This window comes from Amborella trichopoda, chromosome 13, assembly GCF_054954075.1.
Source record: "Amborella trichopoda isolate Santa Cruz 75 chromosome 13, AtrichopodaSantaCruz75HAP2 v2.0, whole genome shotgun sequence".
Taxonomy (NCBI): domain Eukaryota; kingdom Viridiplantae; phylum Streptophyta; class Magnoliopsida; order Amborellales; family Amborellaceae; genus Amborella; species Amborella trichopoda.
In genome coordinates, this window is record NC_142348.1 from 10,336,751 (window position 1) to 10,348,798 (window position 12,048).

Below are 12,048 nucleotides of genomic sequence, written 5' to 3' on the forward strand. Positions count from 1 at the left end.
AAATAGTGTATCTTGTTGCAAGTTGTCTGGATCTTCTATTTTCAAATATTCACGGATATGATTGATTTGCTTCATTTTTTAAACTTTAAATTGCATAATTAGGTTTAAACATAGATTTTCGACCTATCATAAGATTTCCAAAACAAAATCACTATCTCCCGGCAAAATTTAGAGATGGACCTAACTTGTCTAATATGAGAGAGAGAGAGAGACTGTGCTAAATTTCTGGAACAATAGCATTTTAATACTTCCTTGGTAATTGGAATACAGTGTCTAATTATTAGTTATTACCATGTTTCTCCATTAAACCAATTTAATCAACTAAAACAAAGCTCCAAACTTTCCAGAAAAGGAAATCCAAATCAAAATCTGAAGGCTTCCCCTTCTACCTTGAAATCAAATGCCCCAACGCTTGAAACTTCTTCTCTGCAAATTAAAATTCCTGCCAAGAAGAAACTAAAAACAACCCAAACAAAAAGAAGAAGAATATAACAGTATCCTTGGAGCAATAGAATACCAACATCTATAGTCTTCACAAAAGGAACTCCTTTTCCCTTTGAATCCTCATCTCTTCATAAAACCTAGCAATGAATTTCTCAGCCTTCTTATCAACACAGTCACCTTCTTCCTCTATATCAGTCAGGCTACATGACACAGGCAACCCCACCTCACCAGAAAATACAGTAATTGCCGAAATATCAGGTTCTTCATCTGACAACCCCACCTCACCTGAAAAGACGGTAATGGGCGATATCTCGGGTTCCTCCTCTGGTTGTTGGACAGAGAAGCAATCCTTACAAGGAAGAATAACCATTGCAAGGTGAAACCTTTGACTTTTTCGACTGGGTTTCCTTGAGTATTGAAAAACAGGGGAGTTATCGGGTGAGAACTGGTACGCTGCTATGTATTTGTATTTCTTTTCGGGAGATTGGAAGAGCTTGATTCTTGCTGTGCTGATTGCTTTCTTGCAGAGAATGAGTTTGTGCTTGAGATACCCTCTTTTCTTGGCCATGAAAATGACCCATCTTAGGAGGTCCCAGGCTCGTCTCGCTATTGTGTTGACCTTTTTCGGCATTGGAGATATGCAGAGAGAGAGAGAGGGTTTTCCAAAGTGATTTACTTACTGTAGAGAAAAAACTTGGATTTTGCAGGGTTTTTCTTCTAGGTCCTAGAATGTGGGTTTTCAAAGGAGGTTTTGGCTGTTTCCTGGGTTTTTTTTTGAGCTTTTGCTTTGGAAATGGAATATGGGTGTTTCTAGTACAGGATTCTGGGTGTTTTGAAATATAAAAAAAAAGAGTTTCTATATAAGAATCTCTAAGAGGAAGAAATTGGTGATTTCAGATACTTACCTATCAGGACAAAGTGAAAATGTTCAGCTGAAACGTTGCGATTTCCAAAAAAAAATGTCTTCACAATATTTGAATTTCTAAGGAGTTTCCGGTCCAAAAAAAGTGCTCCTCCTCCAGAGAATTTCAGGCTTGAAACATGGTTTTCCCAGAAGTATAAAACACAGCTCCAAATATCAGGCATATACACCCCTAAAGAGGGGGAAAAGGGTTTTCTCAGGTTTTCAAGAGAAAGAATGGGGCTTTTCTCCTTTGAACTTTTAGAAAGATGGGTTTAGTTGTGCAGAGGGAGAGGGAGAGGGAGAGGGAGACGGAGAGGGGAGGGGCATGAAAATCTGCTGCTGTAATGGGTTTTTTTGGAGGATAGAAATAGGGGTTTGGAGTTGCAGCAAATGGGCGCTTAGTTGAGCTGGAAAAGTTGTTTTGGTCGGTGGGGTTTCAGAAAATTTTAAATTTTCGAAAAAGGAGCGTGGGACTAGCCGTTGGGAATGTCAAGTATTTCATCCTCATCCTTCAGAGAGGATAAGGGAACAGTTGGCTGTGTTCCCTTCGCCTCAAATGCCTGCTGGACCTTTAGAGAGAGAGAGGATGCATTTGGTGAAGGACAGAGTGCATGTGTATAGAGAGAGAGTCTTTATAGAGAGGGAGTGTGTGTTTCTAGAGAGAGAGTCCAGATGTTTGATTAGAAGGAAGAGAGATGGAGTGTGTTTTTATTAGGCGTGGCAATGGACCCGACCAGACCCCGACGGTTAGACCCGAATTCGGGTTTGGGTATGAGCCCAAATGTTGCGCCGGAATATTTTTCAGGTCGAGTCGAACTTGACCGGTACTTGCAGTTATGGGGTATATGATGACAACAATAATGTGTATTCAGATACATGCTAGGTATTCATATTGTCACAATATGGGCAACATGTATAATATTATTGGCAAAACAAAAAAAAGGTCACAGTTATAGATCTTACGATGGTAAAATTTAGGGCAAAAGAAAGAACTCATAGGTATGGCAATGGATCTGACCAAACCCAAAAAGCAACGGGTAGATCCGAGACTTGAAAAATCTGGGTATAGATCCAAATTTGGACCCGAATACTATTCGGGTCTAGATCCGATTCCAGCCGGACCCATCCCGTACCCAACCCGATACTAGCTCTAGTGTTTATAATTCACTTAGGAATGATATCTTGTTAGCTGATAGACACTGTTTGGATAGTATGTTTCACTTTCAGGTCCATGAAATAAGGCGAAGGCTGCGTATTGTCGGACCTTGATACCCCAAGCGGGTCCCATCCAATGTACGTATTATCAAATTTCATTTATTTTAAATAAAGTGGAAAATTTTAGATAAGTCCTACAATAAACAATAGAAAAGGAAACAACACCTCGAAAACCTGACAAGAAATAGAGCTCGAGTGATGGAAAACTCTCGAATTTGACAATAATTGTATGGAAAAAATAATTTTAATTTAAAAAAATATATTTTGTAAAACATTATCTAGCCCATCTATTTTAAGGTGTGTATAGATCCATTACCTCCACATTATTTTTAGAGTTTCAAATTTCAAAAAATAAAATTTTAATAATTTTATAGCGTTTTGGATTCCAGCACTACACTTTCGATGGGTGAGCTACAAGATTATAATTTAAAAAGTTAATGAAAATTATATTTATGTTAGAGTCTTAATTTTTTTTATAGTTTTTTATTCCCAAACTACCTTTGATCATAACTTCTAGGATTTTTTTATATTTTTTATGTGCAAATGTTGCCACAGAGAGAGAGAGAGAGAGAGAGAGAGAGAGAGAGAGAGAGAGAGAGAGAGAGAGAGAGAGAGAGAGAGAGAGAGATTCCTTGTCAAAAAAATATGCCCAGAACTCAAACCATCTAAGTTTTAGACAGCAAATTTAAGTGTTTAGATAATCTAAATATTATACTCATTTTGTGATTCTAAACTGCAATTTGATATAAAAAAAATCATCCAAAATAGGTAATATACCGTTATAATAAATGTAAATTTTGCTGCCTACATTAACCTTCTTAAGAACAACGATCCTGATTAGTAAACAGAATTTCATAACTTTCATTACAAACAAAATAAAATGAAAATCACGGTAACCATTCAAGCTTGTCATTTTTTAGAGCGGTTCACACTTGTCATTATCGAACCCATATTCCTTTACATTAATGTTTCTCCGAAAAAAAAAAAACCATTTTGATTATCTTATTTTTATCCTACTTGGCCACAAAAACATTACATGTTTGGTTATTTGTTAGTGGTTGTTGAGCCACCAAGGCTTCCAAATATGAATGAAAAAGTTTATATAAGGTTGCAACCTTATAATGTAGAGCTACGGATGCACCTCAAAATCCATCGGAAAAGGTAGTTTTAATTTGAAAAACCCTTTGATTGATCATGTCGACATCGAGATATATGATCATAAAAAATAAAAAGATTTTAAGTCTAAAAAATAGCGCATTTTACAATATATTATCTACACCGTCCATTTTCAAGACTTTCATATATTTATAGATCTACTTGATTTTAATTATTTTTTAAATTTAAAATTTTATAATTAGATATAAAAATAGATTTTGAGATAATCATAACAACATTTAACATCAAAATTATATACCATTATAAAATTTGATGGCACACCTTACCTCTACAGCTACGGATGCATCGGTACTACGCCAACTGCACCCAATATGAATAGGTTAGTGGCCTTAGACAAGCATGTTATGATCTGGTCCCTTGCCTCTACTGTAGCACATAACAAAATACCCTTTCATCTTTTTATATTTTCAATATCAAAAGGGCTTGTACACAATGGTATGTACATGGGCCATAATATACTTCCCCAACTGAATATATTGGCTACTTTTACTTCTCTTTTTTTTTTTTTGGACATTAACCGGATTTCATTGAGTGAATAAAAGGTACAACGTAGATCAAACAAAAGATAAACAAAAAAAAAACAAGCCAATACATAAAAGAAAGAAACAAAGGAATCAAAATACTGTAGTAGCATTTTAAGTTGTGTGGGCATGTTGGTTGACCATATTGTAGAACTCAAGACGTTATATTGTAGTACCTAGCCACCCTGACCACCTTATTTTGTGCCCATTCCTTAAACGAGTTTAATCTTGATGTCAATAGGGCTGTCAAATAAGTGAGTTTGTTGTCTCGTTTGGGTCTCAATGCACTCCCCAAAACCCAGCAAGACTGTAAGGTTTGGATTTGATCTATGGATGCAGACCAGCATTGGGAGTCCAAACCCCATCCCGAAGTATCGAGTCCAAGGCTGGGCCACGTTTAGGCGGCCGTAAACGGACCCAAATCAAGGTCTGGCTAGACCACCCAGATCAAGTGAGGCAACTCCACTCCGGATCTAACAGACCTAGACCCCACTAGGTCCCAGTTTGATTCTGACCTGGTAGGGTCAGGTATAGCCCTTGCTGTGAAGTCCTACTTGATTCTTTATTTGATTGAAGACAAAGATAAATGCGGACGGACCTGTTCATCTCAGCAACTGAAGCCCTGAAAACTATGTTAGCCGAAATTTTAGAATCCAAAATTTTAGAAACATATTTGTATTCACCTTGTAATCAATCTCCACGAAGTGCAACATGGACCGACACAGAAGTAGAGTTCAATGTTACACCATATTTTTTGGGCCTCCAATTGCCTAACTGCGTGTTAAGTTCATCACATTAGAGCTCATCATCTCTTGCCATTGATGAAGATATTGGTGCATTTGAGTTTTTCAAATCGATAGCATTGCCTTTTGGACTGGAATTCCAACAAGTGTATTGTGGGGTAATCTCATCAATCATCCACATCATTACATGTGAAAGGCTAGTCGAGGTTAGCTGGTGTTCACTGATGAGACTTAAACAGCAGGACTATGGTTCATCACCACTGGCAGCTTATAAGATTGGATGGTGGATTGAGTGTCTGAGCACTAACCTAGTGTATATTTTCCCATTTTCATTTAGGAAACAGTTTATACAAGGTTGCACCTCCAAAAATCCACAAAAAAAAAGGCTGTTTTTTTTTTTTTGGTCCTGGGTAATTTAGTGGGAATGACGAGCCCCTATCTGTTTTCTAAATCTTTAGTGATTTTTGAAGGCTTTAGACGCGAATGGAAGCCTAGACCCTAGCTAGGACACAAATAGTGGTACCACCACAACCCCAACCCCAGTCTTGAAAAATAAAAAGCTTTTGATATTGGAAACCCTCTAATTGGTCATATCGACATCAAGATGTATGAAAATATATAAATAAAAGTGCATCTTAAAACACATCATCTGAACCATTCATTTTCAAGATTTTCATGCGTTTGTAGACCTACAACAACTTTGGTGCTCAAAAGTTTATAATTAGAGATAAAAACAGATTCTCAAACCATCCTAAGAATTTTGGACAAAAAAAATATACATGACAAAATCTGGAGGTGCGCAGTACTTTGATTGTTTAAGGGCACCCTTTGATTTATACTTGAGGGTTAAGTTTATATTGAAGCAATGGATAGAACAATTTATGTTGCGAACAAGCCATTTTAAAACAAGGAAAAAGTTTATATAAAGGAGCAACCTTATAACGTAGAACTATGGATGCACCTCAAAAATCCATCGGAAAAAGGTAGTTTTAATATTAAAAAACCCTTTGATTGATCATCTCGACATCGAGATCTATGACCATGAAAAATAAAAAGATTTTAAGTCTCAAAAATAGTACATTTTACAACATATTATCTACACCATCCATTTTCAAGATTTTCATATGTTTATAGATCTACTTGATTTTAACCATTTTTTAAATTTAAAATTTTATAATTAGATATAAAAATAGATTTTAAGATAATTCCGAGAACATTTTACATCAAAATTATATACCATGATAAAATTTGAAGATACACCTTACCTCTACAGCTACAGCTACGGATGCATTCGTATGCCAACTGCACCCTTAAAACAAAGGGTGTGATTCGTTTAATTAAATTCATGCAAACAGAATAGAAATACAGATAGATCAGAAACAACTTCAGAGAAACTTGCAGGAGAAAAATTAACGGTTACTTGTATTCTAGAAAGTATCCCGACTGTTGTCCATTCTCATCTCTTTCTTTTTTGGGTTGTTTGGTAGTGATATTTAAACTTGGGATGCAGCGTTAACAATGGTCTCTTGCAGTTTCTATCTCTAAATATTTTCCTCTAAAAAGATTTTTGCTTTTTATTAAATTTTCCTATGAAAGACTTCCAAGACCTCCACTTCCTTTTGAATTCTATTCCTACGCGTTACTCTTTTTCTATCTTTCGGGTTTTCGCCGACGCTGCGAGTTTTCTGAGTACTGGATGAGTTCACTTGTTTTTGCCTCTGTCCAAGTCAGGGACCTATTCAACTATTTGCAAGAGCAAAAGCCAACAAAGTAAAAAGGAAAGAATTAAGAAAGCACCACACATAGTGAGGCTCAGCAATGATGGACCTCATGTTATAGGCTTAAATACGTCGACCAATAAAAAGTAGCAGTAAATTATCCTTTTCTTCAACAGACAGCAAGCAAAGAGAAAACTAAAGTTCAACATAATGGAGAAACAATGCATAAGAAGACAGAAAAGTATGCAGAACCACAAAAGCAGCCTTTAATTTTCATCCGAGAAAACATATCAATATATCATGACTTACAGTGGAAACATTACCAGTCCCTGAAGCCAAAGTCCAAAAGTCTTGATGCCATGTGATCTCATTATTTTTCTAGAGTACACGGGGAACTTTTTGCCAAACAGCATGATTTATTCGAGAAACCCAATTGTTCAGTCGAATCTCCGGCATAAATGAATTTCCCAAGGTTGACAGGTCAGAACAGGGTAGCAAGAGGCCCTACGAGAACAGGATAATGTTGTAGTAGAACGAGGTAATGGAGAGAGACAGTAGTTCACTACTTAATAATGTTACACAAACCTATAGCCCGGCAAGGAAAGACATATGCTACCACTTTGGCATGGCAAAGTCCACAAGATTGTCTGATATTCAAAATTTTCAAGTAATGGTTTGAAGCACTTGAAGAGTTCATTGACATGTCTTCTAATTTCAAGGCATTTTGTCTTGATTTTTGTAAAAAATAAAACAATAGGAATAACAGAAGGAGCTAGGTAACATGTGAACATCCAAAGGCAAATGGCAGTGAGCAAGATGGTGCAAACCACCATCCCATACCCTTTCTTGATCAACTTATCAGGCACTTAATACTACATATTGAAGACAAATCTATACCCTTTCTTGATCAACTTATTAGTCACTTAAGACTACATATCGAATACAAACAGTTGAATCCACAATTTTACTGTAACTGTGGTAAATTGGACTACAATATGAAATTTTTCAAAAATGGATTGCAAAATATCGAATGAATAAAGGTCTTCATGGGAAACATTAAAAAAAATCCTGGCAAATAATGGAAAGAAATGAGTGAGGCACAACTGTTTAGACAACATAATAGATATAGCGGCATCACTTTAGTTGCCGAACAAGGCAACGGCATAAACAGAAGTGAAAGGTATTTCCTTTTACTATGTTTCCCTCCATGGTCTGGTGCTCAGAGCATTGAAAGTATTTTCTCCAAGATAGTCATAGCCAACCCTTAAAGACCCAGATTGTACAGAAAAATAAATTTATAAAAAATACTGAATCTTGCAACCCATTCTTGTTGAAACCTGAGGGCAGGAAATCATCTCCCAATTTCATGTAACTCAACCTACCAAACCCACCACCATTGATCAAAGAGACCATATGTCAACTAAATTATGGAATGTAATGGTAAGGGGTTACTGTAATCATAAATGATTTTGGATAACATTAAATGTATCAGACATACATTTGTAAACTTGTCTTCCTTAGACATTAATTCTCTGTCAGACATTCAATTTTTCTCTATATGTTATAAGGATTCTGGTATGCTTTTACCATTTTCTAAAGCATCATTGTTTCTTATTTATTTGAGCTTGAAATAAAAAGAGTATCATCTAAAGCTTTAGTAAATGGGAACCTCTTCAGGCCTAACTCCATTGTATTTTTTGCAATATTGTTCTGCATTAGGAGATGGAAAAAAGGGAAAGTTATAGAAAAGGTACTAGAAAAATATTGATGAAGCTTCCGAAAAGGAAAGCATTTGCAGGAAAAGGATACTAAGAACATAAGCAAAGCAATTATACACATAAAAAAAAAGGACCCGAACACTGGACTTATATGTTGAGAATTCTGAGCTCTTTCTTAGGGAAAAGCAAAGAGAAAACAATAGATAGGAGCAGGAGAATCTGTAGAACGATGATTATAATTATCTTTGTCACTAGTGCCGCCTTTGAACTTGCTATTCATAATCTATCTTTGTTTCTATTGTATCACTGTGAATCTTATCAAAGCGATCACATTTGTTTGTGCTGCAAATTCTGTATTGTACAATTGAGTGCTCATTAAGCTAAACTTATTACCATGTAACAACACTACAGGCAAGTAATTAAAGAATTAAACCATGCAATAATAAACTAATATATAAGCATGAATGGATCCATCACCAACTAAAAAAGTTCAGCAAAGTGAACAAAGGAGATCAAAAGAAACTCAAACAACATTCCTCCTAAACTGTCCTTAGTCATGGTATCTGAAAGATTTGACACAAAAATAAATAGATAAATAAAAATAAAAAATAAAAGAGATCCAGGGATCTCAAGAACTATGTTATAATATAAGAAACACTCAAATTGCTGACTAGGACCCAACATCATCATGCCTATCAGATTGCATAAAATCTATTGCAGACATGCTTTAAACCAAAACGTTACCACAAAATGTTCTTCCATAAGATTTGTTTGAGCTCATAGGACAAGTTGAAATGAAACAATATTTTGTTTTTCTTTTCTTAAAATTTGTAGAAACAGTTCTGTATAAAAAGGAAATGTACCATTAAGTTCATTTTTTTTTTTGAGAAGGAATGTACCATTAAGTCCGTCAATGAACTTCCTCTGGTTAGGAGAGCCTGAGTCAAAAAAATTCAACCTCGTTGCCTGAGATAAGGTCTACCGATCGAAGCCTTAGGGAGGACTTGGGATTCGTTCCCTGAGAAAGCAGAACCTAACTATGTTGGGCAAATGGCGGTGGCGCTTGGCAAACTCCCCTAATCTGCTCTGGTCACATGTGCTCCGACACAAGTATAGAATCCCATCTGAAGTCTGGCTACCAGAGGGGAGGTCCCACAACAGACCCTTGGGAGCTTGGAAATCGTTCCTATCAATCTTGTCTACTTTTAAACAATCCATCAGGTTCCACCCGAGGTCTGGCAGTAGGGTTCGATTTGGTCAGACCTTGGTTGGGACACACTCCTCTCAAGGATCGTTATCCCTCATTGTACTCCCTTACCACAAAGCCGCTAGCCTCGATCTCGGAAGAACTTCAACTGATAGGTAACAGAAGAGTTTGGAACCCCTCTTTTAGGCGACCTCTTTCTGACGTCGAACTCCTGGAGTTCATCCCCCTCTCAGCCCTGCTCAATGATTATTTTATTCCACCTTCAGGACCGGACAGGATCATATGGACGCTAGATGCCTCCGACTCCTTGTCGGTGTCCTTGTTCTATAGAACATTACTACCATCTCACCCCTCATCCCCTTCGGTAGCTTACAAGGTATGGTCATCAATAGCGCCACCAAAAGTGCAAGCGTTCAATTGGATCGCTTGTGCGAAAAAAGTGCTAACAGTGGACCAACTCAAGTGAAGAGGTATCCCTTTTCCGAATCGATAAGCCTTTTGTCTATAAGAAGAAAAAAACCACCCTCACCTATTCATCCACTGCGATATAGCCCATTACCAGTGGAGCAAACTCCTTAACCTTTTCGGCTTGACCTAGGTCATGCCAGCCTCCATCACTGGACTTTTTAACCTAGCAGACTGTCTACCGTGGCCCAAAGCTGGGAGGCTCCTTTGAAGGCAGCGACAAAGGCCACAATTGGACTTTATGGATGGTAAGGAACACAAGAATTTTTCGAGGAGCCCATTGCAATAATCCCGCCTTATTCCACAAAATCCACACTCTCATAACTTTCTGGGCCACTAATCACAAGGCCTTCAAGTACCTCCCTTCCTCTAACTTCTTAGTCAACTAGCCACAATTACTTCTGCATCAGCACACTCGACCCACACGCCATGTGGGATGGTCTCCCCCTCCGTAGGGTGCAATTAAGTTCAACTTAGATGGCTGCTCGCTTGGAAATCCTGGCCCCTCAAGGGTTGGGGGGGTGTTTAGAGACTACCAAGGGAACACCTTGGCACAGTTCTCCAGACACATAGGCCACGCCAATTAACAACTGGCGGAATCCCTCGCCTTGCTTACGGCATCAAACTCTTTGATCCTGCATGGGTTCAACCACTTCTAGTGGAAGGGGACACACGGAATTTAGTCTCTTGGGCTGCAGGTCTTGTTTCTCCTCCCTGGTACCTCACTACGATTTTTGACGAGATATCTTACCTCTACAAGGATATTCCCGTCTCATGGACAAATATCTGGAGGGAATCAAACGCACTGGCAGACCATCTAGCTAAGGAGGGTGCCATCACAAAAGCAGTAGCCACCACCTAAGCCCGGGAGACCTTCCCACACGCGTTTCTTCATTTCAGTTTGTCAATACTATATTAAGCTCTGCCCGGTCTGGCACTTAGCTTCCAAAGCCTTTGCAAACAGAGCCCCTACCTCTGTTTTTAGGCATTGTATTACCCAACTTTTCTAGAGCACACTTTGTACAACAACTACTCTCATAGGTGTTATAAGCCTTCCACTGAGAGGACCGACCCGCGGGTGAGACAGTGAAATTTAGATCCTCATAAGAATTGTTTCATCTCTATCAAAGCTAGTGCAAATGGACACTATAACTGTGAACCGAACCTGTATAGGTAAGGCAATTCTGAAGACGGGACAATTTTAGGTGGCAAACTAAATTTAGGCATGCGAAAGACAGAACTTTTGTTAAGTAAAACATTGGCCCGATGATTAAAGCAAATGGATGGGGAGAGAGAGAGCAAAAGATATTGAACACCTAAATAACTGTTTGCCATCAATCTTTTTGCATAAGATTAAATGCAATGCAGAGAACCAAATTTACTTCACATAAAACAGCATTTCGAATTTTAAGTGCCAGACAAAGGTCAAAGGCTAGCTAAAAAGCTAAGCAAATGTGTAGATTTTATTTAGCCTTTTTCATGGACAGTTGGCAATTTTAGTGGCAGATTAAAGTAATTTCAGGTAAATTAAGATTGTAATCAGCCAGTCTTGGTTACCATTTTGTCCTCATAAATCTGGCTCTTGTTATTGCAAAAAAATTAGGGAAGTCACTGGTCCTTGATTTTTTTTGTCATTTTGAACTCAATGGTCCAATTACAAAAGAATTGGACCATATTATTGAGAAAAAAAAAAGGGCAGTCAGTAGGCCTAAATATATGCATCATTTTGCCTTCCTTGGTCCCGCTCTTCAAGAGCTGAACTACCCAGACATTAATAGGACTGGTCTATAAGCCTCACCTAGGAAGCAAAATGGTAAAAGATAATAGGGTTTTCATAATTTTTGAATGTTGTCCCCTACCAACCCCACAAGTACTGTCAGCAGTAAAGAGTGCAGGACCACTATTTTACATCATGGAAGATACTTTTGATCTGAAAG

The 12,048-nt window shown here is 37.7% G+C and overlaps 2 long non-coding RNA genes across 2 annotated transcripts; both read right to left on the bottom strand.

Annotated features, from left to right (window-relative positions):
* Nucleotides 1-4,118: 4,118 nt before the first annotated feature.
* LOC110007066 (uncharacterized) lies at nucleotides 4,119-5,783 on the bottom strand. The gene is made up of 2 exons (XR_016046872.1): nucleotides 4,944-5,783; nucleotides 4,119-4,874 (listed from the first exon to the last, which is right to left on the bottom strand). It is a non-coding gene; the product is annotated as an uncharacterized LOC110007066 (long non-coding RNA).
* Nucleotides 5,784-6,965: 1,182 nt separating this feature from the next.
* LOC148779022 (uncharacterized) lies at nucleotides 6,966-11,039 on the bottom strand. Its single transcript, XR_016046873.1, has 2 exons — nucleotides 9,339-11,039; nucleotides 6,966-7,225 (listed from the first exon to the last, which is right to left on the bottom strand). It is a non-coding gene; the product is annotated as an uncharacterized LOC148779022 (long non-coding RNA).
* Between the last annotated feature and the right edge of the window lie 1,009 nt (nucleotides 11,040-12,048).